Source organism: Passer montanus, unplaced genomic scaffold (assembly GCF_014805655.1).
Source record: "Passer montanus isolate IOZ18808 unplaced genomic scaffold, ASM1480565v1 scaffold11, whole genome shotgun sequence".
In the NCBI taxonomy this organism is placed as follows: Eukaryota; Metazoa; Chordata; class Aves; order Passeriformes; family Passeridae; genus Passer; species Passer montanus.
Window position 1 is genome coordinate 8,243,237 of NW_024357613.1, and position 25,824 is coordinate 8,269,060.

Sequence of the window (25,824 nt, forward strand, 5' to 3'; positions counted from 1 at the left end):
GTTAATGTCAAGATCAACTTGAGGAGCCTATTGTAGCATTGAAGGGCAACCTAGAGGGAGCTAGAAAGGTGTTTGCTACCAAAGCAGCTAAATGCATAAAGATGGACAGGTACCAAGGTGAGTACAATGGCAGAAACATAAAGGCTGACTCTGATGTAGTAGGAAACAGGAGAAGGAGAAAGAGCTTCAGAACAGAAGCAAGCCTGTCATATCAACTGACACGGCTATTTTGGCAGCTGTATTTTATACAAGCAGAGCAGTGCCGTGAGGAGCCTGGTCAAAAACTTAAGACAGCAGAGGAGGGCTTTAGCAGCAGCAAAAGAAAACACGGTGTAAGCTCATCTGAAGGAACCACACAGTTTTATCATGTCAATAAAAGCAATGGAAAAGGAAGAACTGAAAATTTTCTCTTGCTAGTTAAGGCATAACTGTTTTTTTAATGTTGGATTATCTGAATATCTGCAAGTACTGCCTCACGGCAATCCAGTCTAATGGTGGGAAGAGATGGAACATTTGGTAAGAAAAACACAGAGTATTCCTATGTCCACACACTGAGTCAATGTTCTTATTGCTAATCCTCATTTTATTCCCTTTCTTTCCAGTGTACTTTACAAATATTCTATATAGTAAATATTTCCCAGCATGGTCTTCTGTCTCTTGAGGCTGATTTCTGTTTGTTTGATGCTTGCTGAATACTCTGAATGAATAATCTGAAATCTTTAAATCTAAATGCATTATTTATTATCTTTTTGAGCAGACAACTAACTCTGCACTTAGCCTCTAAGATGTTAGAACTTGAGTGGATGATGTCTTGGTGGCCACAAAGGCCAGCATTGTCTTCTCTTTCTCCTTTTGCAGTGTGATTACCACAGTGATGGTACTGTCTCCTTAATTGTTTTAAAGAAGAGGCCTTTTCTACAGGGTATGTCCTCTCAAGACACAGGTGAGGAGGGAGATTTATAAAATACATTTATGCTTCACAAGTAGAAGCCAAAAGGCATTTATAGCCAATAACAGGGATGCTGTCTGCATGAATTACATCTCAATAATTGCGTTGCTCCTGAGTTAAATAATTTTCTTATCCATTTTCCCATCATCTTTTCTTCATCAAATTACAAGTGTGATATCTGAGTGCAAAATAGCCCTAAGATTGCCCTGGCATTTACAATTCTTTCCCAAACTGAAAGATTCTATCCCAGATAACACTCACAAATTGTCATTCCATCCTGCAACCACTCACTTCCCTTTTAACATTAATCTCCAAAGTGAAATCATCCTAAACACTCTTTGAAATACATATTTCACAGGTGTTAGGAATAATTTCCTCTGCTTTGAACTCATATGCATCTTCTATTCATATATGCAGGCAGCAGAGTGGCCATTTTTCTGGTTTTTCTGCCTTTTCTTATAATCCAGATGTTGTGGCAATTTTTGTAACTTTTTTCTAATGAAAGGAAATTGAAGAAAGGGAGAATACAGGGCTCAGAGTCACTTGTCTTAAGAACTAGAAAAAGGTTCAGGCAGATGAAGTTTAATGCTGCAATGCCTAAAACTTCCACGCTCGGAGCCAAGTGTAATGTTTGCACTGAGGAGTACGCTGTGCTGCTGAGAAGGGGAGCACTTGGAGTTGGGTTTGCACTATAAAATCAGGTGCCCCTGTTCCCTTGAACAAGTGGAACATCTAGATGTGTACAAGAGAGATTTGCACTTAGCAGCAGCTGAAATAATTTGATGCATAAACCAGTCCAGAGAAGGATCAATCCACAACTCCGTTTTGCTTACATGTAGGCATCTACTGATGGTGTCACGTCTCTTAAACTGGAATATGGGCCCTGAAGTCCAGCTCCTGACCTTGGCTACCAAATAAGGTATTAAGTGGCCTTTCCTTCTTCAGATGAGAAGGATACATGACTGTGGAGTATTCAGAATTGTTAAGGTTGGAAAAGACCTTAGAGAACATCAAATCCAAGTAGGAGCAAGTATTTTCAGAAGAGTGACCTAGCCAACAAACTCACTGTGGAAAGATGCTGGTGAAACAACTTCTATTTTTTTCCCCTGTTGCATTTTTTCAGCCAATAATGTGAAAGAAATTGAGGCCAAAAGGCTTGTGTTTTTTCCACATCTCACCAGTGCAGAACTTTGTTGTTACAACACACCAAGAAAGAGTGTTCTAGATATCCTGCCAATATGCTCAATTGTAGGACCTCAGTAAATATAATGTTTGACCTAGAGATAATTGAAAAGATAAGAAGTAAATTTTCCTGGGCTGAGGAGGCATAAAGCCAGAATAGTTATAGTTGCCTTAAAACATTCATCTTCAAAAGAGAAGCTTCCCCCGTGAAGCTTGGATGCTTCCTTGAATTTAGACTTCAAAATTATTGTTTTTTCATTTGAACCTCCTGAATGTTCACACTTAAATTAAGCAGAATTACTCATGACCTCAACATTGAACATAGACAAAGTATTTGGATGGTTACAGACACGAAGTAAGATATATGATGCTTAATAATGGAAGTGGGATTTTCCAAGTTCCTGTCTGGGTTACTACAAATTTGTCTCCCTTATCTGCCAACTCATATATACCACCAGCATGGCTACTTTGGTTCCAAATTTCCAGGTCCTTAGCTGCTTCTGATCTGATAGGAAAGACCTCTTCTCTTTGGGAAAGAACTTTCAAATCTTGCAAGCCTTTTTAAACTTTCTCCAGCTTCATCCAAGATAGGCAATTTGTTACTGATGCTTACACTAGGTAAGTCATCCTCATGGGAATCAGGCAGCATGGTACTTTCTAGAACAGAGCTAGTCTCTTGAGACCTCAAAGCTTTCCTACATTAAAGTGCTGCTTGTTGATAATTTCTTTCCTGGTTCACATATGGACAAAAATACCACTAAGTATCTAAATAGTATTGAAAAGTGGATTAAGATTTTTGGTGTTCTATTACAATAAGGCACAAAATGCTACATCATTGTCTTTATTGAGAACTAAAATGTTTCACAACTATTTAACATTTCATCTCCTTTTGCTGACTGCAAATTCATCTTATAAAATTAAGTAATTAAAAAAATTATTACAGAAAATGCCTAGTCTTTTTATAATACAAATCTGCTGCTTCAGCCTCAAGTATTTTCTCTTCCTGCATTGTTAAGTTGATTGACAGTCAATCCACTTTGTTCATCAAAAGATTTGAGAAAGCCATTTCCACCACAAGTTCTTTTCACTTTTAAAACATAAGATAAATTCCTTTATCTTTCTAGATGAAATGGCATACACTGTATCTCAGGACTTTTTGGGGGTTTTTTTGCATGTTTGTTATCCATGGGTTATCTTAATTTGGCTTTTTCTTTTTGTCAGTTTTCTGCTTCTTTTTCATTGTCCCAATTTAATCTGATCTTGTGATTTTTTTGCTATTTTTCTTAGTTATTTTCTCTTAGTTGTCTTCTTGAACTATTTCTTATGCTTTTGTCTAACTAGCTATGATATAAATCTATTCCACTCACAAAGAGGGCAGTTTATAATTTCTTTAATTGACCTACTTCAAGGCACAAAATAGATTTTAATATAATTTTCAGTATAAGCCAAACATTTTGTGTTAAACTGGAATAATACTGTGTTTCTCCAAAGCCCAAAATATTCCAAGGATGTTGGTATTCCTTATTGTACTAAGTTTCTAAAGGAGCTATAAAAGTCATTTTCATTATTGTGTTTTGATAATTCTACTGAGCTGTTACTCACGTGTAAAGAGTTAAGCACATGCAAAAGCATTTCCCAGGAATAATTTTAAGATAATGATCATCTTGGGTAGTTATTTAGAGAATATTGTACTGAAGCAATTTGGATCCAAGTGCCCTATTTTTGGTTTGAAAAAAGGCAAGAATAAGACACATGCACATGATTCCTCACACCTACATATGAGTACAAAATTTGAGTACCTCAATCTAAAAAAAGTGAACATTACCTTCGACAGTTGTAATGTGGGACAATAACATAGTAGCTTGGCCAATAGATTAAAAAAAAAAAAAGTTATTTTTCTTCTGGAAGTTCCACTTGATTGAAAAGTTCATGATCAATTCCCAAATCGAGAGTTATAGTTTTCCCGGCATATATGTCTGTATCCTGTGTCCTTTGGAGACACTGTAGCAATGTGTCAGTAAATATGAGAGAGAGGAACAGGCTTAATAAAATCAACAACAGATTTGTTTGAATAAGGATTTCATGATCAGGATTTTTACTAGCAGGCTGGAAAGTATCCAAGGTTACAAGTCCTTAGAGGGAAAGAATACACAAAGAGTGAAGACAAGCTGAAATTTAGGGTAAAAATATTTTACAATTTGAGAATTCTTGTCTTGAGAATATATAGCAACTTTATATTTTCACTGTATTTCTGCAGTGCTAGATGGTACAAGCCTGACCTGTGCTGGCCCTAGAATTTCCATCTGTATGTATTAGGGCAAACTATATACCTTGGAGCTATTCCCTGCTCACTCTTTTCAGTTATTATTCCTAAAACTGACACACATGAGTTGGCAATAGTTGAACTAGCACAAGATAAGTGACTTTTTGCTGCATTTCCCCCTCATCCACTTAAGAAAATTAAGTGATGCAGCATAGGTTTTATATGCAGAAGACTTCTCTTCCAGAGAATTATAAAATATTTAAGTCCATTTGTACAGAATTTTTCTCTGAAGTGAAATGTCCTTAATGTTGCAAATGGCCAGTTCTAGCCAGCTCATTTTTGTCCTTTTGTTGGTGTGTCCTTCACATAGGGGTGATTTATGCCACCAAAAGAGTGTTACAGCTAGTATAGAATTGAACATTTATCTGATCAAAATTTTTTCACTGCAAAAATATTTTTTTTCCCCCTCTACACAGGAATTAAAATATCCAACCACTATGAAAACTGAAAAAAACCCTGTGCAGTTGTCCTACTGACACTACTGCACTACCAAAGAAGACACTATTGCCTTATAGAGGAATGTAAATTCAAATATAGGAATAAAATGGGTAAGGAAGATTAGCCAAAATTAAAAGAAAAACCAAACCATCAAAAAAAAAGAAACCAAAAAAAAAACCACACCAAAGGATTCTTTGCTCAATCTTTTGGGCAAAGAACTGCACTGGTATTTAATTTTTATCTGGTAGAAGAGGATGGGAAAAAGAATAGTGAAATAAATCAAATTAATATATAAACCACTTTATATTTAAGTTAAAATATTTAAAAAATAATTCACTTTTAAAATTGCAAAATAATGAAAACATCAGTTACAAAAAGTAGCAGTAAACATCTCTATGATTCAGGTTTGCAATTCCACCAATAAACAGCATTCTCTGTGTCTACCAACTCATTTAGAGACAGAATGCTTGGTTTAATAAAAAATAATGAAATGCATTTTTTAAAAAATGTAGTTTGTTAGTTACAGATAATGTCTTCTGTTGTTTATAGGTAATCTGTTAGTTTATAGTTAGTTAGTTTATAGATAATATTTTAGATTATAGATAATCTCTTCATAGCTTCAAACTCACCAGCACTCATAGTGTACTATTAAGCTGTAAATTAACCATCTAAAGTGTTTGGCAGATACATGAAATGCTGGTTTGGACCCCTTTGTAATCACACCACCTGAGTCTTCTTGTCTTCATAAACCAAGATTATCCCTTTACACTTGGGCCTGAAGTTAAGAGGAAGCTAAAAACCAAAACAAAGCCTAATTTCACTAGCATAAGTGTGTATTCACCCACAGACTTGAGTGAGAAGATCTTTTGTTTTATCTACTAAGCTATCTGCTACCATTAAGCTGCTGACAATTGATCAGATGGAAAAAAATCAGTGCAGAGACTAAGCATGGTCAGAATCAACCCTGTGACAATCATTGCCCTCTTTTCATCAAAGTTCTTAACAATGTAAAGGCTCCTTTTCTTGGAAGTGGATCTGTTAATTTTTTCTCAGTGATCTGAAGTTTGCAAGAGTAAATGGTTTGCCTGACTTAAATTAGTTTTGCAAGAATTTCTGTGTAATGACAATGGTTCAAAAAAAGAAAAAATCAAAAGCCATATTGTGGTGAGCAATTCTTGTGTGGAAGCACATCATGAAGGTGATTGTCTCTTTAGTATCATATTCCTTCTCTTTAGTACCTTATTCTTTTTTTTCCTTCTTCAGACCCAGTCTTTTTTTAAATCTTTAGCAAATACAATGTACATCAAGAACAATGTGGAGTTCAGATTAACATAATTTCCATTACTTTCTCTAAAAACTGTTAAACACTGAGACTGTGGGCTTTCATGCACGCTTTTCATTACTGGCCCATTTATGCTATGGTACTAGAAAGATGGATGCACCTGCTTGCTCTTTTGCATTGCAAAGAGCCCCCTTGATTTTAGTGAGGTAAAGCAAGCCTATGAGCATGCCTTTGCAGGATCAAAGCTTAGCTGCTTCAAACGTCAAGCTTCAGAAAAAACATGACTACCTAGGTCAAGTTTCTTTTCTGTTTTAATAATCTGTTTCTGTAATTGGTTTTGTTAAGTGCTCTGTTCATCCTACCTTCTGTAATTGAATTTGTAGTTCAAACCTATACTTATTTAGCAATTTATCAAAATAAGACTGAAGCTAGATATGCTGCTTTTGACAACAAACCCCACAGAATAAATAAAGCAGGTAAAATTCTTTTCAGGAAAAATAAAGTCAAACCAACAGGTCAGGTAGAAATTCATATAAACTGAGACTTACTTAAACACACACACATAAGCACTCTTAGAATGAGACTGGAAAGGCAGAAATGAAATTGTTTTCTTGAAGATTAGGTGTTTATGAATTGCACAAAAATATTGCCCAGATGTTTCAATTTAAAGCCTATAATAGCTATTTGTTAAAGCCTATAATAGCTCCATAAGTGGACATTAAATAAGTAATGGAGTGACACACAGGGAAAAAGTTTCTGTGTTCCTCTGACAGAGTTTTAAAGTGCAGACAACCCAATGAGACTTATACACTTTATATTTCAAATTATTTGCATGAATCTTGCCACATGACTGTATTTCCTCTGAAGATTTTTCTTCCTGTCATTGAGATCTACTTTGTGCATTCACACCATACTGGTTTGCTAGGTGGAACAGGAATGTAAATGCCTTTAAAACTGACTTTCTGATTTGGGAGTTTGCTTTGTAGACAGAAGGCAAAGAAGTCAGATTTTGTGTTAGTCGCTCATGAATCAATTTGACAAAGCCTGGCTATGGTGGAGCTTAAACTGCTGATTAGCTACAGATGGAAGTAAGCTTAGCATCTAGTAGCTTAGAAGTGACCAGTTTATGGAATAGATATAACAATAGAAAGTGGATTAATCTTGGCTTTGTTTATTCTCATCAGCCTTCAACTTGATTATTTACCTAGAAAATATTATGCACAAAAGACACTGTCTTTGTGCATTTTGCTCTGGCTGTCATAAATAACATAGCCTTGAGCATTTGGAAGATGACTTTTAGGCCACTGCTTTACTTCTCTTTTTCTGTCTTCAGAACATGGTCAGAAGTTCTGAGTGATGGTACTGATCGCTTTTGATTCATCTAACTTTTCTCCTGGAGTATTTGAGCCAAGTACTTGACATTCTTTCTCAGGTCTTGCCTGTTGTCTCCTGGTTTTGGTCAGCTAAAGACTCTTCCAGATGGTGAATAATCATAAGGAAAGACAATAAGTTATAATCAGAGAGAAACACTGCAGACTGGGGCTGAGTGGGAGCAGTGTGTTTTCCTGTTCTTAATGATCTTCCAACTATGCTCCACATGCTGGAACTACCTGATCATCCACAATATTCTCATCCTTCTGTTGCTATCTTCCTGGTACTGAAATTAGCATAACTTTTTTTTCTCCAGTAGCTCTTCTGACTAGCAATTAAATACAACTAAAGACATTTGCTTACTTTATAATTTATCCGTGCAACTGGGCTGTCTTATAATTTGTTTCAAACTGTGCATTAGAATTTCTATTATAAAATGCACTATGAAGGAAAAACTTCTGCTACTGCGGAAGAATGCAGCTGGGCAGCTACTAATAATGTAAGTAGAATTCAAACAGCTTGATCCTTTTAAAGTTTGTTGGTATTTAAATACTTAAATATTCTAAAAATTGTGTAAGCAAACAGGATACTTCCAATTGACTTCCATGTCAAAAACTTACCAGTATTTAGACACTTTGATGCCAACCATACATACTGACCTGCTTCACCTCTATAAAGTGAAAGTAACTTCCTTTTTAATCAGTATTGTTCTATTGAAAGTCTTCATCTTTCCTTTAGTAGAAGTGTCTTTTGAATAGCTGAGCCCTTTTTTTGCCATTCACTGAGAATTTTCAAACTTTTGTGACCAGTGAGGCACGGTGCTTTGGGAAACCAGTATGGCATTGTGCAACTAAAGATATAACACACACAAGGGTAGACTGATAGAGACAAACCTTGACTCTGACACTTTTCAGCTCTATGTTTTGGCTTTCCAATCCAAGTAACATTCTTCAACCCTTTTTATGTGGGTGGAGAATTTATTTACCTGAATTACCATTTGTAGGAAATGTGATTCAAATAAAGAAAGGAATAGTCTGAACTAAATTCAAGTGTTGCACAACGTTCCAAAAATGTGAATTCATTGTTCATAAATTAGACTGAATAACTTTTCCTACCTTGCTTTCAGAAAGCATTGACTTGGCATCATCATGTTATTCTATATCTTTTTGTGCCTCTGAGGCAACTCCTCTGCTCTTTATCATTGCATGTAATTATTTATCTTCCTCCTAGGTAAATTTATCTACAGCTATCTATATCTTCAGTCTGCATGTAAAGGAAAAGGACTTCATTGGATTTCCAAGTTAGTCTACAGTAGATCAGTATTTGAACATTGTAGTTTAATAACAGGCCAATAGCAACTCTGGAAGGATTCTTGTATGCTTTTACTCAGCTACACTAGTTTTTTGTAGGAGAGTGTCAGGTGAAACTTTTCTGAAGTAAAAAATATACTCCTAAAAATGTCTGTGGAAACCAGATCCTAGGAATCATAAAATCTTCCATTTCATTTTCAATTCTGCCAACATATCTATCCTGCCTTGAGGAAGATGAGATCCCAAGGCCTGAGTGGTGAGAACTCTTGCTCAGTTCTCAACGCTTAGCCCAGCTTGATGGAAATGAACTCAATACGAGTTCATCAGCAAGGAACAGAAAGAATAGGATGGAATTTTTCTAACTGTTACAATTCTGAGATTGCATTTGAGCCCACAGTTTTCTTATTAAAATGAAGTAGGGAAACAAAGGCCCACAGGCAATTGTACATATAAACCCAAGTTACTGGGTCATAAAAAGATGATATATTTACCATAATTTTAACACAGTGTGAGACAAGCAGCAGATATTGGTCTCAGTGAACAAACCTCCATCTTTTTCTTAGCATCTGGACCTGTAAATTTCTAAAGCAATAATGCCATAATGAATACAAAGGTTTCTGCCATCTGTTCTATTTTATGAGGATTATTTGTTGCCCTTGTGATTTTGGAAACTTTCCAATAAATATTCCAGCAAATTCGAGAATAGAAATAGCCAGGTATGAGGCATATGACCATTATTGTGTCTGATGTGCAATAAACACGAAGCAGTGAGGAAACACAAAGGAGAAGATAAAAATAGAGTACCAAACATAAGGAAACAAGCATTAACAAATATAAAGGATATTTGATTTTAAAAAAACCACTTCACTAACATTTCACAATTCTGCACATAAAAAAAAAATTAAGATTAAGGCTGTGATTTCAAACACTCAAAAGCAGCAAATATGTTCTTGAACTCCTCATCAACTGCATAGAGGTCCCTTATGGCTTTATGAGAAACTGTGCTGCCTGAGAGGAGCTCAGGTGACTGTGAGGTGTGGAGCTTGTGACAAAGATGAAAAGATTCTGATGACATATAAAAAATGGACAGCAGCCAACAGCTCTAAAACAGGAGTACCAAGATGACACTTTAAACTAGGAAGAAATTATTGTAAAATCATTACCTTTGGTAGAAGAATTGACAACAAGTTAACACATGGCATTTCTATTTCATTTTGTGAGGCACTGCATAAAATTAATCTTTACTGTATTCAAGTGCCTGAGAATGTCCTGTTGTCACTGTGAACTAATGAGATACACTTTCTCTCATCTGCTCAAAGTTGCAGCAGGAATAGTCTCAGACTTTCCTATACCAATGTCTTCCAAACATAAAAAGAAAAAATTAACAAAGCACAAGTTGATTTAGAAAAACATTGCTGTGATCAGGGGATTATACTAAGATGAATGGTGTTTTGAACAAAATAGAGAACTAGCTGTTCTGATTTGTATTCAGATTCTTAACACAGTATTCTTTTTGATCACAGAAAAGTGGGATCATCTAAAGATGATAGAGACCCTTGAAATTTTTAATTTGAGCTTTTTATTTTTATAAAATTCCATTTAATAAAAAAAATTAATTGTAAATCTATGAAATGAAAAAAAAGAGAAGGAAAATTCCAGCCACTCCTCAAAATCTGAATGGAAAAAGTCTCAGGTTTCTTTTTCGGTTTGTTTGACTTTTGTGAGCAAGCGTTAGGTGTTTGTCTAGGGTCTCTAGAATGTGGCAGAGAGCTATTGCAAAATTCAGGTTAGAATGTTCATGGCAAAATCAACTCTGCTATCTCAGCTCTCAATCTGTATAACTTTGCTTACTGTTGCAATGTTCTCCTGAGTTGCTATTAACATGTTTGACCAGTCAATAAACAAATAAAGCAAATAAAGTGTTTACTTTGAAAAAAAATAACAGAGCTGCAATCCATAGGGAAGAGAATACGAGTTGCCAGGGTTATGAGAGGACTACGGAAAGATGTTCCAGTTCAGTATTTGTTCAGAGTTTTCTCTTTTCAGACTAAGATAGTCATAAACAAATTAAATTAAAATAAAATAACATGGTCTGTGTTTATAAAGGCATTGTCAGATAGCAGAAAAAAATGACAATGCCTCTTTGTAGCAGTTGTGGGAGGACACATTCCTGGACAGGAAGGCTTCAGAGAATATTGATGAAAAGAGAGCAAGACCATGAAATGGAAACAAAGTGATAAGGAGTCCTGGAGGCATTGATTTATGAGAAAGATCAAAAAGGTAAAAGAAATCTATCGCTAATCAGTGACTGAGGATGAAAGACAGCAATGGATGTGGGCATGCTTTATAGTCATGCAGGGAAATGTTACTGGAATAATAGGGGTTTTCGGGGATTGGCAGCTCAGTGATCTCATTCCAAGATGATCTAAAAGACCTCCGTAGGCTGACTAACATTTGAAAGCAATGGAAATAGAAAAGGCAGCAATTGAATACAGGTGATAGAGACAACACAATTAGATTTTAATTTCAAATTCAGCATATTAATGTTAAACTGGAGCTGGGAGAAATAATTGGCCATGCTAACTGCTATAGTGGCTGGCCTCAGTCTATATCCTCTTTTTTTCCATGGTTATCCCTATCACACTGGGCAAGGAAAATGTAAGGATCATGTATGTCTATGGAGCTAAGTGGCTTATGGGGCAGGATATATACAAGATACTCATTCAGCCTAATTCAATGCATGGGGCTGTGGAAAGTATTGAACCTTACTCACTCTTCACAGTGACTGACTCATCTGCCATTGTCTCAGGACAGATGAATGACCTCTTACCCTAATGACCACAGACACACTGCCATCCAATTGGAAAGAAACTCTTTTGTTGACCCAAAATGAAATATATTCATATTTATGTATGAATATATAAATAAAATACTGAAGAAATTTTCTTGTGTGTGAGTTGATGAAGAGGTTTAAATACCTGCCTCCAAAAGGGCAGCCCTTCGTTTAGCATATGAATTACAGAGTTTGATTGGTACATCTGGAGAGGAAGAAAGCCAGAAATATGTTTACTTTTTTCTCTTGAAGACACGAAAATCCCTGTATGCTCTAGTGAAAGAAAAAAGCACAGCATGTCTATGAATGTACCTGTCTGCTAAAGATAATCCTGGCTCCAGGATTTCTGGCACTTAAAAAAAAAAACTATGAGTGGGATTTAGTATATCAGGAAAGAGTGAAAAAGGTATTATTTGAAGATTCAAACAAGCTTGGTACTGCTTTCAACAGAGGTGGTTTAGATCATGTGTTCTTCTCAAGAATACCTATTCAGAAGAAAAGAAAATGCCAAAGTTGCACTAAATGAGCAGTGAAGGTCATATGAGTGCACCCAAATAGACCATTTCAATAAAACTTTATGTTAATTTGGACTAAGAATGCCTTATCTTTCATGAGCTCTCCCATTCGCACTGCTAGGTTGACTTGGGAATGACCATCTTACATAGGTTTTTGTGTTTAACTAAGGTATTTCTTGGTAAAAAGTGTTTTTGGTAAGAATTTTTTTTTGCCTTGGTGACCAAGCAAGTAGATAAGGGCTAATAGCCAGGGCTATGATTCAGAGTGATTTAAGCAGGCTGGAGGAAAGGGCCAGAAGAAAAGGTTGCAAATTTCCACAACAAATGCCAAGTCCTGCACCTGGGCAGAAGACCCCTTATCATGACTTGGTAACAGGTCTTCTGTAAAGGAGCTGAAGATCTTGGCAGACAGGAAGCTGAATGTGAGCCAGCTCTGTGCCCTGGCAGGAAAGGCCAGCAGCCTTTGGGCATCCAGCCAGTAGACCAAGGGAAATTATTAACCGCCACTCTTCAGTGCTCAGATGACACCCAGACCCTGTGGCAAGGGTCCCCCAGTACACGACTGGAGTCAATTTAGTGAAGAACAAGCAAGATGCTCAGGGGCTGGAGCATGCCTTGTGAGGAGAAGCTGAGGGACTAGTGCTTTTGAGCCTGGAGAAGAGGTGGCTTTGGGGACACTTAACAGCTCTTCACACCTACAAGGTGGTCCCTGAGTCATGATCCTCTCTAGTGGTGTATGGAGAGAGACAAAGACATGATGGACATAAGCTTTAAAAAATAGAGAAATTTTTTCATTCTGAAGACAGCCAAGCTGGTCAGAGATGTCAAGTAGTCTCTGTCCTTGGAGATTTACAAGACTCAGCTGGACACAAACCTGAGCACCCAGTCTGATCTCAGATCTGAAACTACTTTGAGCAGAACATTGAACTTGAAATGTCATAAGGTCCATTCCTGCCTCAGTTACTCTTGGATTCTTACTCAATGACACTGCCAGTTCAGTTGGGTGGTCTTGCATGGTCTAGGCAACTGTAATCTACTGAAAGTTTTAAATGAGAGTACTACATTGAACTGAAATCAGAGGGGACTATAGCTATCAAATTCACTGGAGCACTAGGTTTAATACCTAATATCACATCTGTTTAAATGTGTCACAGACTTCATAAATACTTCAGTACCACCTACTCAAAGGAAAGAAAAAAAGAGTAAGGCTCTTTCTGCTCACAGTTACAGTGACTTAAGTGTTTGCTTTTCCACATTTTTTCATGTGTAAAGATGAGTACATTCACTGATGTCCCATAACACTAACAAATAAAATATGATGATTCAGTGCTTAACCAAGGGAAAATGAACTGCACATAGAATTCATATAGCTCTCTTCTTATTTACCTGTATAATTTATAAAACCTATAAAAATCCCCAAACAAAAAGTCCTAGCAAAAAGAAAAAAAAAAAAAACCAGAAAAACTTTTTAATGGATTGAACCCTAGAACAAGATTAATTTCAACAATTCAATTTATTATTTAATCAAGAAATACAGAATTCTGGATATGCTACCAAAACATTTTAAAAAGCAATTTAATAATGTTCAAGTGACTGACAATACAGTAGCACTATCCTTAGGCTTCATTTTGAATCTAATTTATTTAATCCAAAATGTCCAACAATGCAGCAAGCAAGGCAGTCTTTTCCAGTTTAACTAAAGCCTTAGAGGTAAAGAAATTACATACTACAGAAACTATAAATGTTATGGGTTTTTTGCTTGATTTTCCATTAAAAATTTTTTTAAATAGAAAGACATCAATTTTGTCTTATAATTACTTTTGTCAGGGTTAACAATTTTATACCTAGCTGACTGATTTTTTTTTCCTGGTTATAGTCTCTGCTGAAAAAATATTATGTTTGAAATCAAAGACAGTTATGGTATATCTGGAAAATTTACTTTTAAAATCTGTACACACTATTTATATTAATATACATTATTATTACTATAACAAAGGTTATAAAGATTTTATGACTTGGAGTGGATTCATGTTTCCATTTATGTTTGTTGTGCTGGATCACGAGTCTCCATAACACTAATAAACATGGTTTAAAATTATCTTCTTTGTCTATTAATTTTCCTTTTACATTGTGAATATTTCCTTTCTGTCTTCCTTCCTCCTTCTACCTTTTGGAAGTTCTAGTTGTCTCTATGTTTGAACCGCATATTTCTTCTCTAATTATTCTTTAATTCCTTGCTTCCTTCTCCTTCCTTTTTACACATTTGTCTCCCTTTTTATTGCAATCCATGACTTGGCATTTGTCACTCTTAAAAGAAGACCTCATGGGATCTGTAATATCTCATGAGACATAATAGCATGAGGGAGAAGCACACAACCTATTGAAAGAGAAATGGAAAAAATTCAGTGTGGAGGGTGGCCATACTGAATGGCCCTTCTTCCAGTCACTGTCCCTTAGATATCAGGAGTCTAAGAGTGATAGATGAAAGAGCAGAGCAATTAAACATCATCAGCAAAGAGCAGCTGTTGTGGTGGCCAAGGAGGGAAAAGGCAATGTCATATTGTACCAAAAAAGTTGCACACACATATATATATATATATACATGAACTATCATTGCTGTTATATTTCCCTTCCTGTGTTTCAGTTTTCAGAGCTGGAAAATCTCTATTATTCCTTTCAATATATTTTGATATCAGAATTGATCTCTTTTAAACACTGTCTCCATTAACAACTGCATGCTTTCACCACAGTCTGCATAATTAAGAAACTACTGTGACTACCCTAAAGTAATGAGAAACGTGCAAATTAAATTGGCTGTGGAAGATGTTAAAAATTTCTAATTGGGGAATGCATCCCCTTGGAGTATGAAATCATAAAAGTACACAAATCAGACCACTGCTTAGTTTCATTCTAAGAACAAAGCTGTAATTCTTTGCAAGTTACACAAAAAGCCAGATATCAAATTATCTTCAGAAGTCACACTAAAACTGTAGTTCTGGAATTATATTCAAATACAAGAATATATATATTTTATCAGAAGAGTTTTATATATATATATATATATATATATATATACACACATATATACACACATATATATAAATATAATTACAGCTGAAGAGTTATCTCCTGGACTGTAAAATGACAAAAGGTATCACTTCTCTGAGACTGGAATTAATTTTGTTTCACATTCAAGAATTAAATATGGCAACATCTATTTTTAAAGGTGAGAAGATTTCCAACTATATAACTTGGGATTAAAAAAAATCTATCAAGCAATCAAGGATAATGTGCATAAATATCACAAATAATGAATATATTTTGACAGAAAATTATAAAAATTTACTAAGATTTAGTCAGTATAAGAAGAATTGATTTTTTTCTAGGGAGTGTTAAAAAAAGATACTTTTTATGGGGACTTAAATTACTTATGTGTCACATATAAAATATTATAGAAATACTGTATGCTTTCTCTTGAAAACATTGAAATAAACCAAGTTAGAGAAACCCAGATTTTATTGGTCTGTGTAAATCACCATGTGTGATTTGTCTCAGACTGGTGGTTTCTAAAATAGTGACCTGCTGTAACTTTAAAACAAGATGTGTCTTCTTCCAAGTTTGATGTTCAGGCAAAAAGCTTTTAAACTTTGTGCCAATTTTTTAGGATAGGTAGTAATGCCCTACTGCCATGGGTGTAATATAAACTCATGTGTCTGATGGCCTTGTATTAGCCCAGCTCTCCAGGAGAATTTCGGATCATGCTTCAACAAAAATAAAGTGACAGGCACATATCTGAAGGAAAGAAATTCTGCCCAAAACAGATACACTGTTTAGCCATATGATGCTGAAATTTAACAGTAGGAATGTAATCTGGTTTTAAAAAAGAACAATATGACAGGGTTTGGGATAATACAATATGAACAGAAAGCTTTTTAAACATAAAATTCTCAGAATAATGAGAAAGTTACAGCTCAGAATGGAGAAACACAATACAGCTCCACAGAGACACTTGCAAACAACTGCCCTGCACAGAAGACCTTAATCATATATGCTGTTCAGCTCTTGTTTTTAAGACCTCTAACAATCATCTTTTCCTTTTTTCATTCATTTATATTCTATGAACATCTTTAAAGAAGAGGAAGATGAGACATCAGTGTGTACTGTCATAAACAAATTATCCCAGACTCTCAATAGCTTCTTCACTTTCAGTTTGTGCATGGGTTCTGGTATTCTGACAGGGGCTACTGCTGATGTGATGGTCCAAAATATCTCAGTTTCCCTTTCTTTCCGTATGTTTCTTCTCTCAAAGTCACTGGGGATAACAGAGACTTTTGGCAATGCAGGGGGGGAGATGGCAGATCCTGTCCTCCTGAATACAAGATTTTGGTAGAGACATTCCAGTGATGATCCACAATAATAAAAAAGCAGGCAAAGAGTAAGGAAAGACACATTTGTTGTCTGACCCAGCACATACTTTACTAAAATGAAAATTACTCCTTGAAATTGTATTCCTAACACAGTTTGGAGTATGTGCAGGCACAGGCATTTTGATTAGAATTTTGTGATCCTAAAAGGGAAAATTCTCCATGAGATGAAGCAGTACTTCAAAAGTGTTTTAAGATTTTGAATTGTTTTTTGGAGTTTGATGCTAAAATTTTCACAGTGGCCTCTGAAGTACCATAATTTGTGTCTTCTTTTGTAAGATCACATGCCATTTCCCAGATAAAATGCTACTATACCTGCAGCTCTGCTAGTTGACCTTGTAATTATGTAATTTATTTTTCTTAGTTCCTTTTTCCTCCCACTTTTTAGGATGCTGCTATCTTTCATTATTCAAAGTACATTCAAATCACATTTGTGTGATTTATATTGATCGTACTTTTATGCAATCATCCCTTTGTTCTCATGCCTGTGTTTCAGTGATTGTCAGCATGTACATTTATTACACCATTAGCAGAAAATATTTCTCTTTAGGAGTAAATCTATATCTAATTTTTAACCTATAAATATAATATTTGATAACTTTTTTGTATAGTTCAAGGCCTGAAATAGTTGCTTTTTCTCTTTGCTATCTATTCTCCAGACTGAAAATATTAGCTGCTACTTTTTCCAAGTACTCAATAAGTTATTAAACTATTTAATGAGTAAGAAGTATTTCGAAATACATCCTTACCATGATATTTGTAATTAGAGGAATTCAAATAAGTGAAAATGTTTTTTTGCCTTTACAAGCTAAAATATATTTTTGTTTCCAATTGCAAAAACTTATATAATATTGTAATTTGATTCTCAATAATGATCAAATATTTGTGCTGAACCACAAACATCCTTACCCAAAGAGAATACAACAAATTATACTACATGTAACATAATGAATATAAGACTGAGGAATGAAGGCAGAAGGACAATACAGTAAAAGCAGAGGAGTTTCCTGCATAACAGGATCATATTTTATCACAACTATGCTAATGTTTGGAAGGATAGATCCAAGTCAGGATTATTTATTATGCAATCTAGATAAATAGATAAGACATAACTAAGTAGATAAATGACTGATGAGATTATTGCAGACATCACAGAAGAACAGGCTGATCAGAGGGGTTTTAAGGAAAAGAGTAAGAGCCCTGTAGGTGTTTTAGAATTATGTAAAAGGAGATCACAAAGGAAAGAAAAGGTCATGGGAGAAAGGAGAAGAACTTGAGAGTACAGTACCCATCTTGAAGCAGTTGAGGTGCCTGCAGAGCGTGCCAGCAGAACCACCACTACAATCTGCACCTGAAAGTTTGGCTGGTAGAATGGACAGTGTGCAAATGTGCAAAATCCTAATAGCAGTGAGAAAGGGCACAAACCTTGGCAATGGCAAAAAGAAATTAGAACTGAAGGAGTAACAATAAATATAGTGACAAGTGCTCATAGATTTTTAATCTGTATGACAAAACCAGAAAGAAATGGTGCAAAGACACAGCATTATTTAATTTTCATGTTTTAAGAAGACAGCTGTGTCAAGGAAAATAGCTCCTGGAGAAGATACAGTTTATTTCCAAACATATTGCTCTCTGTAGTTAAAGTGTGCTGTCATATCAATACTCTGTACAGCTCCATGTAGTGACTTGGAGTTGTGTTTCACTTTCAGACTGATTATTGAGGTTTTTCACAGAAATGGTTTACTGAGAATGGAATAAAATTGTCCCCTAAGAGCAGGCATCATAAATGACTGCCAATACGATGAAGACAAAATACTGCCTGAAATAATGTTTGATTTGAGCATTCTTATTCTAAAGCAAAACATTACAAGGATACATAAATCTGGCAATGTATTTATTCTGTTATAGATGAGCAGTTTTCAGTATATGGAATCTTTACAACTGTAATATTTAATTTCAAACAATTTAGTTGTTTTATTTATTTTTTTTTAACAGGAGGACAGTAACCTAAAAAGTACACAAAGAAAAGACTTTATCTAGGCCAGTCCTATTTCCTGTGTTCTTTCAGGTCAAAAGCCTGATATTGTGAAGGCAAACAAGCATTTTCATACCTATCCAGACTCTGCAATCAACTCTGCTTTTCTGCTGTAATGAGGATGAATTTATTCACCTGTTCAGTGAACCCCAGCTGTGGAGTGAATGCCTGGTCTCTGTCCCAGCCCTTCTGTGCACCTGCTCCAAAACTTTGGTTCCAGCAAGTAAGACCTATTAATTGAAATAACACTGTTAAATAATTCAAGAGCAAATCTTCCTTGTTTTTAAAGCTCCGAAATTCTATTTCCTCTTTAAGTCAAATTCTGGACCAAAACATGTCACAGAGACTGAGCAATTTACTGAGCACTTAATTATTGAGTGTAAATTTTCTCAAGTGCCTCAATAATGGGTAAAAACAAGTAAAGGTGTATCCAGAAAGAGGTTCAATTTAACCTGAGTATTACAAATTTAATATTGGTCTCTTGGCCAATTTACATATGGGTAATTCCTGTCTATATTGCTTTTGCAATTCAACTGGAAAATATAGGTTTCCTTTTTCACCTTTTAACATCTCTACTTTGCTGCCACGTTTCATCAATCTGTTGCTGCATTTTGACTCCAAAATTATCTTTTTTTTTTTTGTGGCTTCATTTAACTTAGTGCTCATTAAATAAGGGGCCAATCCTTCATCTTCAATTCACACCTGTACTTTTATTCACATTTACGTTCTTTACTTATTCAGGCCATTCATTCATAAGTGCAAAGTTGCAAAAAACCCCTTTGTAATTTAAAGCACTTACAGATGAACCAGGAATTAATGTTCTATAGCAGATTTCTAGGAACTCTGCTAGGCAATCTCTTGCCTCTTTTTAACCAGTGCTATAGGGTGTAGAGAAAGATCCTAGAAACACTCCCTTTTTTCTCTTATTTATTTTTTTAAAAGTATATGTGTTTTTCTCAGTTAGGTGTTTTGTCCAGATCCCACAGTTTGAGCCTCAAAACATGAAAACATGAAGCTCCAAGACTTTTCATGTTTCTAAGTAGCAATGGTAATAATGATGGTAGGTCTTTTTTATTCCCATTTTATTGTATGACACAAGATATAATGCCAGTCATTAATCTCAGTATCCTGGGTAATCTCAGGATTGTCCTCACTATATTGCATCTCATGTAACCACTCACAAGTCTGCTAAGTTAGTATGAAAACATCAGAGCCTTGCTGGTTTATGTCCATTTTTTTTTCACTTTGCACTGGTAAACACATGGGGAGAAGAGGGGAGAAGAAGACCTTCCCTTTAGACTGTTTCATTTTGGATCAAAATTGAAGTTCTTTAGGTTAATAGCCTAATACCCACTAAGCTAAATGCCTAATAAATTCTGTGCATTGGATGAAATATCAGAAATTAATTCCATTTGGCTTACAATACAGAATATGTGTTTCTAACTTAAAAGAAGCGGAGTGCCTTTATCATATGCATTATTGGGAATTATTTTAGACTTGTTGTCAAACAGGCTCACTTAACTATTCAAAAAGCCTTGCAGTTTTCATTCTGCATCAGGAGAAAAAGCTTGAACAGCAAAAGGGTCAGGCAGAGAGGGAAGTGCATTAGTTGAACATGCCAAAGGGTAACCAACAGAGAGAGAAACCACTCATCCTTTAAAATTAAATTTCAGTGTGTGTGCTGTGTATTCTATATTCAGTGCTGTTCTTTTTACTGTTATTGAAGCTCTTTTCCAGTTCAGAGCCAACAGCTATAAGTGTAACTGATCTGGATTAATTTACACTGCATTTTGTAACATTTATTTTGACAAATAAATTTTTATTAAAATAATAAATTTCAGCATATCATTATCAGCCACAATTTCCTCCTGCAACATTACCAGTAAATTTCAAATAAACTAGATGCCTGAGAAATAAATAGAATTTAGGTTCTAAATAAGTTTAATATAAGTTCTACATCTGTAAAACTTTGAGATCAATACTTCTGAGGCTGTGGAATGCTCTAGTTGTATGAATATGATGTGAATTAAACTACTGCCATGACTGATGAATTAAAATACGTTATTTATTATTTCATCTCAGTCTCATTTAAATCTTTGTTTTGTTCTGATGTCCAAGTTGAATTCTCCTCATTTTCCCCATTTACTAACTGACACAGCCTACAGAATTGCTTTTAGGATACTCTAAGGCAAATCTTTTGCTTCAGCAGACATGGTAAATTCCTAGCAGTGTTAAAATAACAAATTTGTTTAAGAACTTCAGTTTCTGAACTGACCTCTTATGCTTGAGATATACTCTTTCTAAATGTGTGTACTGATAAAAGACATGAATATGAAACTAAAGTATGCATGTTGGTAAGTACCATTTTAATATGAAAATGCAGTTTGAGTATGAATGTGAAGATGTGTTCATAATTCTCCATTTTTTGGAGAGCCTTGAGCCCTGTATAAATTCCACAATATTTGGATTGGGAAGTGTCAGATCTAAAGGTCATGATGATATGAAACTCCATAAAGTTCTGTTTTTATTCTGTGTTCTGTTTATTCAGCATGCTGGGCTATGCTGAATGCTCTACTTTGTTTTGGATGCTGTCTGTTGCTAGTACTGGTAGATAAAGATGCTGGCCTTACACACCATCTCAGCACCAGAGATGTCTAGAGGAATGAGCTCTAAATTTAGTGTAGGAGATTAATGAAAGCAGCTGATAGACTGGACTAGTATTTCTTATGTTAGAATAATGTTTGGCAGTGCACATGTAAACATACATCTATGACTTCAACATAGTCTTATGTTAGGGTATGGTAGTGTTGCAAAAGCTTTGAAAGGCAGGTTCTGACCATTGGATGTGTATAAATGTTAAGTCCTAAAATAACATTAGTCAAGACTTTATATATTTTTTTTGAAAGCCAGGTTCTGACCATTGGATGTATAAATGTTAAGTCCTAAAATAACATTAGTCAAGACTTTATATATTTTGTCTTATTTGTTTAAATTATGAGCCGTGACTGATCAGTAATACTTGGAATTTTATAATCTGTGATTGAAAAATCAAAACAGTGTAAAATAAATTTTTATCTCCTGTGCACAATAAAATTGGTGTAAATATGTACAGAGAGAAGAAAAAACCTGTATTTCAAAAGTAAAAAAAATGTTTTGCTCTCAAAACAAAACAAGGGCAGAAACAAAGGAAAGGAAGCAAAAAAACCAAAGGAAGCTCTTTGGAGCAAATTTGGATTCAATATTTTTATATAAGAAAATAATGAGTTTTCAGAAACCAAATTGGTGAAACAACACATTCAATTATTACTATGTTTTGTTTTGTTTTTCAAGAAATGCTCTGCAATCTGTAATGAAAATTCTGGTCAGAGCCATGAGCATGACCAGATTCCTCCTGCGTGAATGATCTTTAACCCAGGTTTGGAGAGAGTTGAGGTCAGATATTGAAGCCCAGTTCAAGCATTTGATTAAACAAAGATGGCTGATGGCAATGAATTTAGGGTCACACTTATAGATCAAAACCCAAGCCAGAGCCCGAGGATAACCTACGTCACATGGCCATGGACAAACCTCTTTCTCCTGAAGTGGGGCAGATTTATCAATACTGCTGGCTGAATTGACTCTGCATATTTTGCCATGTTTCAGACTCCAAACCATGTTTCAACATTACTTAGCTGCAGAGAAAATTAAGGCAGGGAACATGCTAAAACCTAACCAGTGTAAGATGATGATAATGACTTGCTTGTTTAGCTAATACTGATGTAGCCTTAGTGTCCTACATTAAAATCTTCCCTTCATTTTCAGGACTATACTTTTCAGAAGTTCAGCAAAATGTGAATATTTCCATTCAATAGAATAGGGCATGAGAAGATCAGCTCAACCTTTCAGTACAATCACTATGAATCCCAGAGTACAAAGGCACTGGCAACAGAGCATCTTTAGCAGGTGAGAAGGATTGTTATGTTCATTTTGACCACAGTATTTTGCCAGACTCCAAACCATGTTTCAACATTACTTAGCTGCAGAGAAAATTAAGGCAGGGAACATGCTAAAACCTAACCAGTGTAAGATGATGATAATGACTTGCTTGTTTAGCTAATACTGATGTAGCCTTAGTGTCCTACATTACAATCTTCCCTTCATTTTCAGGACTATATTTTTCAGAAGCTCAGCAAAATGTGAATATTTCCACTCAATAGAATAGGGCATGAGAAGATCAGCTCAACCTTTCAGTACAATCACTATGAATCCCAGAGTACAAAGGCACTGGCAACAGAGCATCTTTAGCAGGTGAGAAGGATTGTTATGTTCATTTTGACCACAGTAAGGTCAGTACTGAGAAAGGCCTCAGCTTAGTTTTCCACAGAAGTTATAGAGAAATCAGTGGCAAGTCATCAAACGTCCGTGTGACTCACCTCTCTCCTTTATTTAGTGGTCTTACTATGATGCTTTAAATAGCAGAGAATACCCCAAGGTGCTTTTCCTTTCCTGATCTGCAGTGATGGTTACTCAGGCATTTGGCTAACATGGATGTTGCCTTTCTGATGCTTCCCATTCCAGAGCTTGCTTGTTGGAGCAGGGAACCTCTACAGATGGCTACCCTACAGCACTGGGATGCATATGCTCTTTTCTTCTCTGAGTACCGCTGTCTTCAAAACCAAGTGCTCAGGACTGAAGGCAATTTTAGTTTTAAGCTTGTAAGGTTTTTTAAGGTTTAAAGTGATGCTTGAGTTACAAGTTTTAAGCTTTTATATATATATATGTATAAAATAATATAATTATATTTTTTAAGCTTTTATCTATAATTAACTTTCTAAACATAATAAGTTATAAGGCTTAAGCTGCTACTGCTGCTGATGTTAGTGCTCTTGCTCACAGTGAGACAATGTTTTCTAATTAGGCTTTAAGTGCTACTTCTAGAGATATAACCACATCTGAAGCTGCTTTTTAAAACTGGGTATCAAAATATATTCAAATTATTGAACCACGTGTGCATTTTGGTTGCACAACTTTTTACATATTTCCTTACTACTAAATAATAAGATGAGAAGATGTTTTCTTAAATTGTTTTTTCTTCCAAGAGGAATTTGTTTTGATCTTTTTTACACAAGTTGCACAAATTTCAGGCTTTAAATTTCTCAATATACTTGATAGCAACAGCTCTCAGAAGATATCTCTTTGATTCTATTTTTCTTCCCAAATCATTATTACAGATGCCATGTAACATTACAATTGCCAGTGAAACATAGACAAAATTCAGAATAATTAATCAGATAATATTCTCAAGCTTATTTTTTTTAATTCAGTCCTTCAGAATTTACACTATAGGGGTTCATGATCAACCAGAACAGACAACATTTTTCTGTAGCGTTTTTTTTTTTTTCCAGGGCATATTCTATAATTTACAATTAAATGAAGGCAAAATGGTGCTGTTCAACTTTTCATGGAGTTTTATAAATTCTTTTGGTGTACAAAATATGAGCTACATCTTACTCTGGCAGTTTAAAGGCATATCACTCTACATAGACAGGAACAGCACAGAGTGATACAACGCTTTGTAATTCTTAGAAGAAAACCTGTCATTTTGTACTACAGCAAAGCATATTAAGAATAATTTAATTTACACATTGCTGATACAATGACACAGAATAAGGCTGTAGCATTTTACCTGCATTTCTATAAATCTGAATTTTCAGCTCTTTTAAGATGGATAGGATTTTGGTGGGATTGTTATAACCGTACATCATGATAAGAAACTAATCTCTTTCACTAAATTCCCATGAATGTACAAGAACCTGAGAAATGTTTTTGTAAGGTACAAAACATGAAAAGGCATCAACTTAGAGGCATAGCCCAGGCACTCAATCTGGAAACAAAATATTTGAATGAAATTGGGACAGGACAACAACATGTTCAACAACATCCAACAACAAGATGTCACAGACAGCTATGAGATATTCCTTCCATCCTCCTGTCTCCTTTTCTCTTGGGATCATGGAAGTATTTCTATATCCATATCTGTATCTCTGTATGTATCTATATATAATCCATCTTCCACTAGCATCTTGTCATAGTCCTCTGCACTCAATAGGAGAAATTGATTTTCATCATGAAAACAAAATGAAGGTTCCTCATAAGTAGTATTCTGAATTTATTCATACTTTTAAAACACGTACTTTCCTTCAACACCATGTAATACATATTTCTGACAAGAAAAATTGTTTTGAGGTAAATGTCTTGAAGAAAGTTCAGTCATTTCTGACCACAAGGCCTACTGTACACAGAATAGCTAAAGAAGACAAGAGAATTCATTAGTATTCTAGTGACCTTCTAAATGGACTGCACAGGAATTCTGAAGGTTAATTTAGAGCTAAATTAATTAAGATAGCACATAATTAATAGCACAAAATAATTAAGACAGCACATTTTCAGGACAGGACAGGGGACAGTAGGCACAAATTGAGACACAGGAACTTCCATCTGAATATGAGAAAAAACTTCTTTATTTTGAGGTTGACAGAGTTGCTAAAAGAAGTTGCAAAGTATCCTTCTCTGGAGTTATTCAAAACCTGTCTGGCTGTGATCCTGTGCAACCTATTTCAGCAGATGGATTGGACCAGATGATTTTCAGAAGTGCCTTCCAGCCCTAATCATTCTGCAATTCTGTGACTGTGATAATATACATGATCAGACTACAGTCTTTCCAGAATTTTTCAGTCTGAACAAGGCATCAGTTGCTAATTTTGTTCTTTAAAAATAAAAGTACTTATCTGTGTCACAATATATACAAAATATTTAGGAAAGCAAAGAATAATTAATTTCTAATGCACTTTCATTCCTGATGAGTTATATCATTCAATCATCAGTCTTTTTCTTCTATTTTTTCAGCCACCTATTCCTTAATCATAAATAAATGCAAAGGTGTAAATGATTCATTAGCTCAAAGCTGGCTAGGGGAAGCAGGGAGAAAACATGAGAAATGCCATTCAGATGGAAAGGAGGTATTCAGGTCAGAAAAGGGGTAAAATAGAGCAGTGATGAAAATTACAGGAAGGAAAGCCATTGTTTACATACATTAGAATGCCACTCTCATTTGAGTACTTGCATCTTTCCATGAAATGAAATGACATCTTAACAGAACCCATTACATCCTATGCAGGAGAGC

At 35.2% G+C, this 25,824-nt stretch overlaps 1 protein-coding gene across 7 annotated transcripts in view; it reads right to left on the reverse strand.

Moving 5' to 3' along the window:
- FUT9 (fucosyltransferase 9) overlaps nt 1-25,824 on the reverse strand; it is a 106,616-nt gene that overhangs the window by 37,681 nt on the left and 43,111 nt on the right. Inside the window, exon 1 of one of the 7 annotated variants that reach the window (XM_039729912.1) lies at nt 18,798-18,888. The exons of 5 other annotated variants lie outside the window; for them this stretch is intronic. The gene's annotated coding sequence lies outside the window, so the exon portion shown is untranslated. Of the gene's footprint in view, nt 1-18,797; nt 18,889-25,824 lie in introns of those variants that run through there. One more of the 7 variants, XM_039729931.1, reaches the window with a different exon arrangement.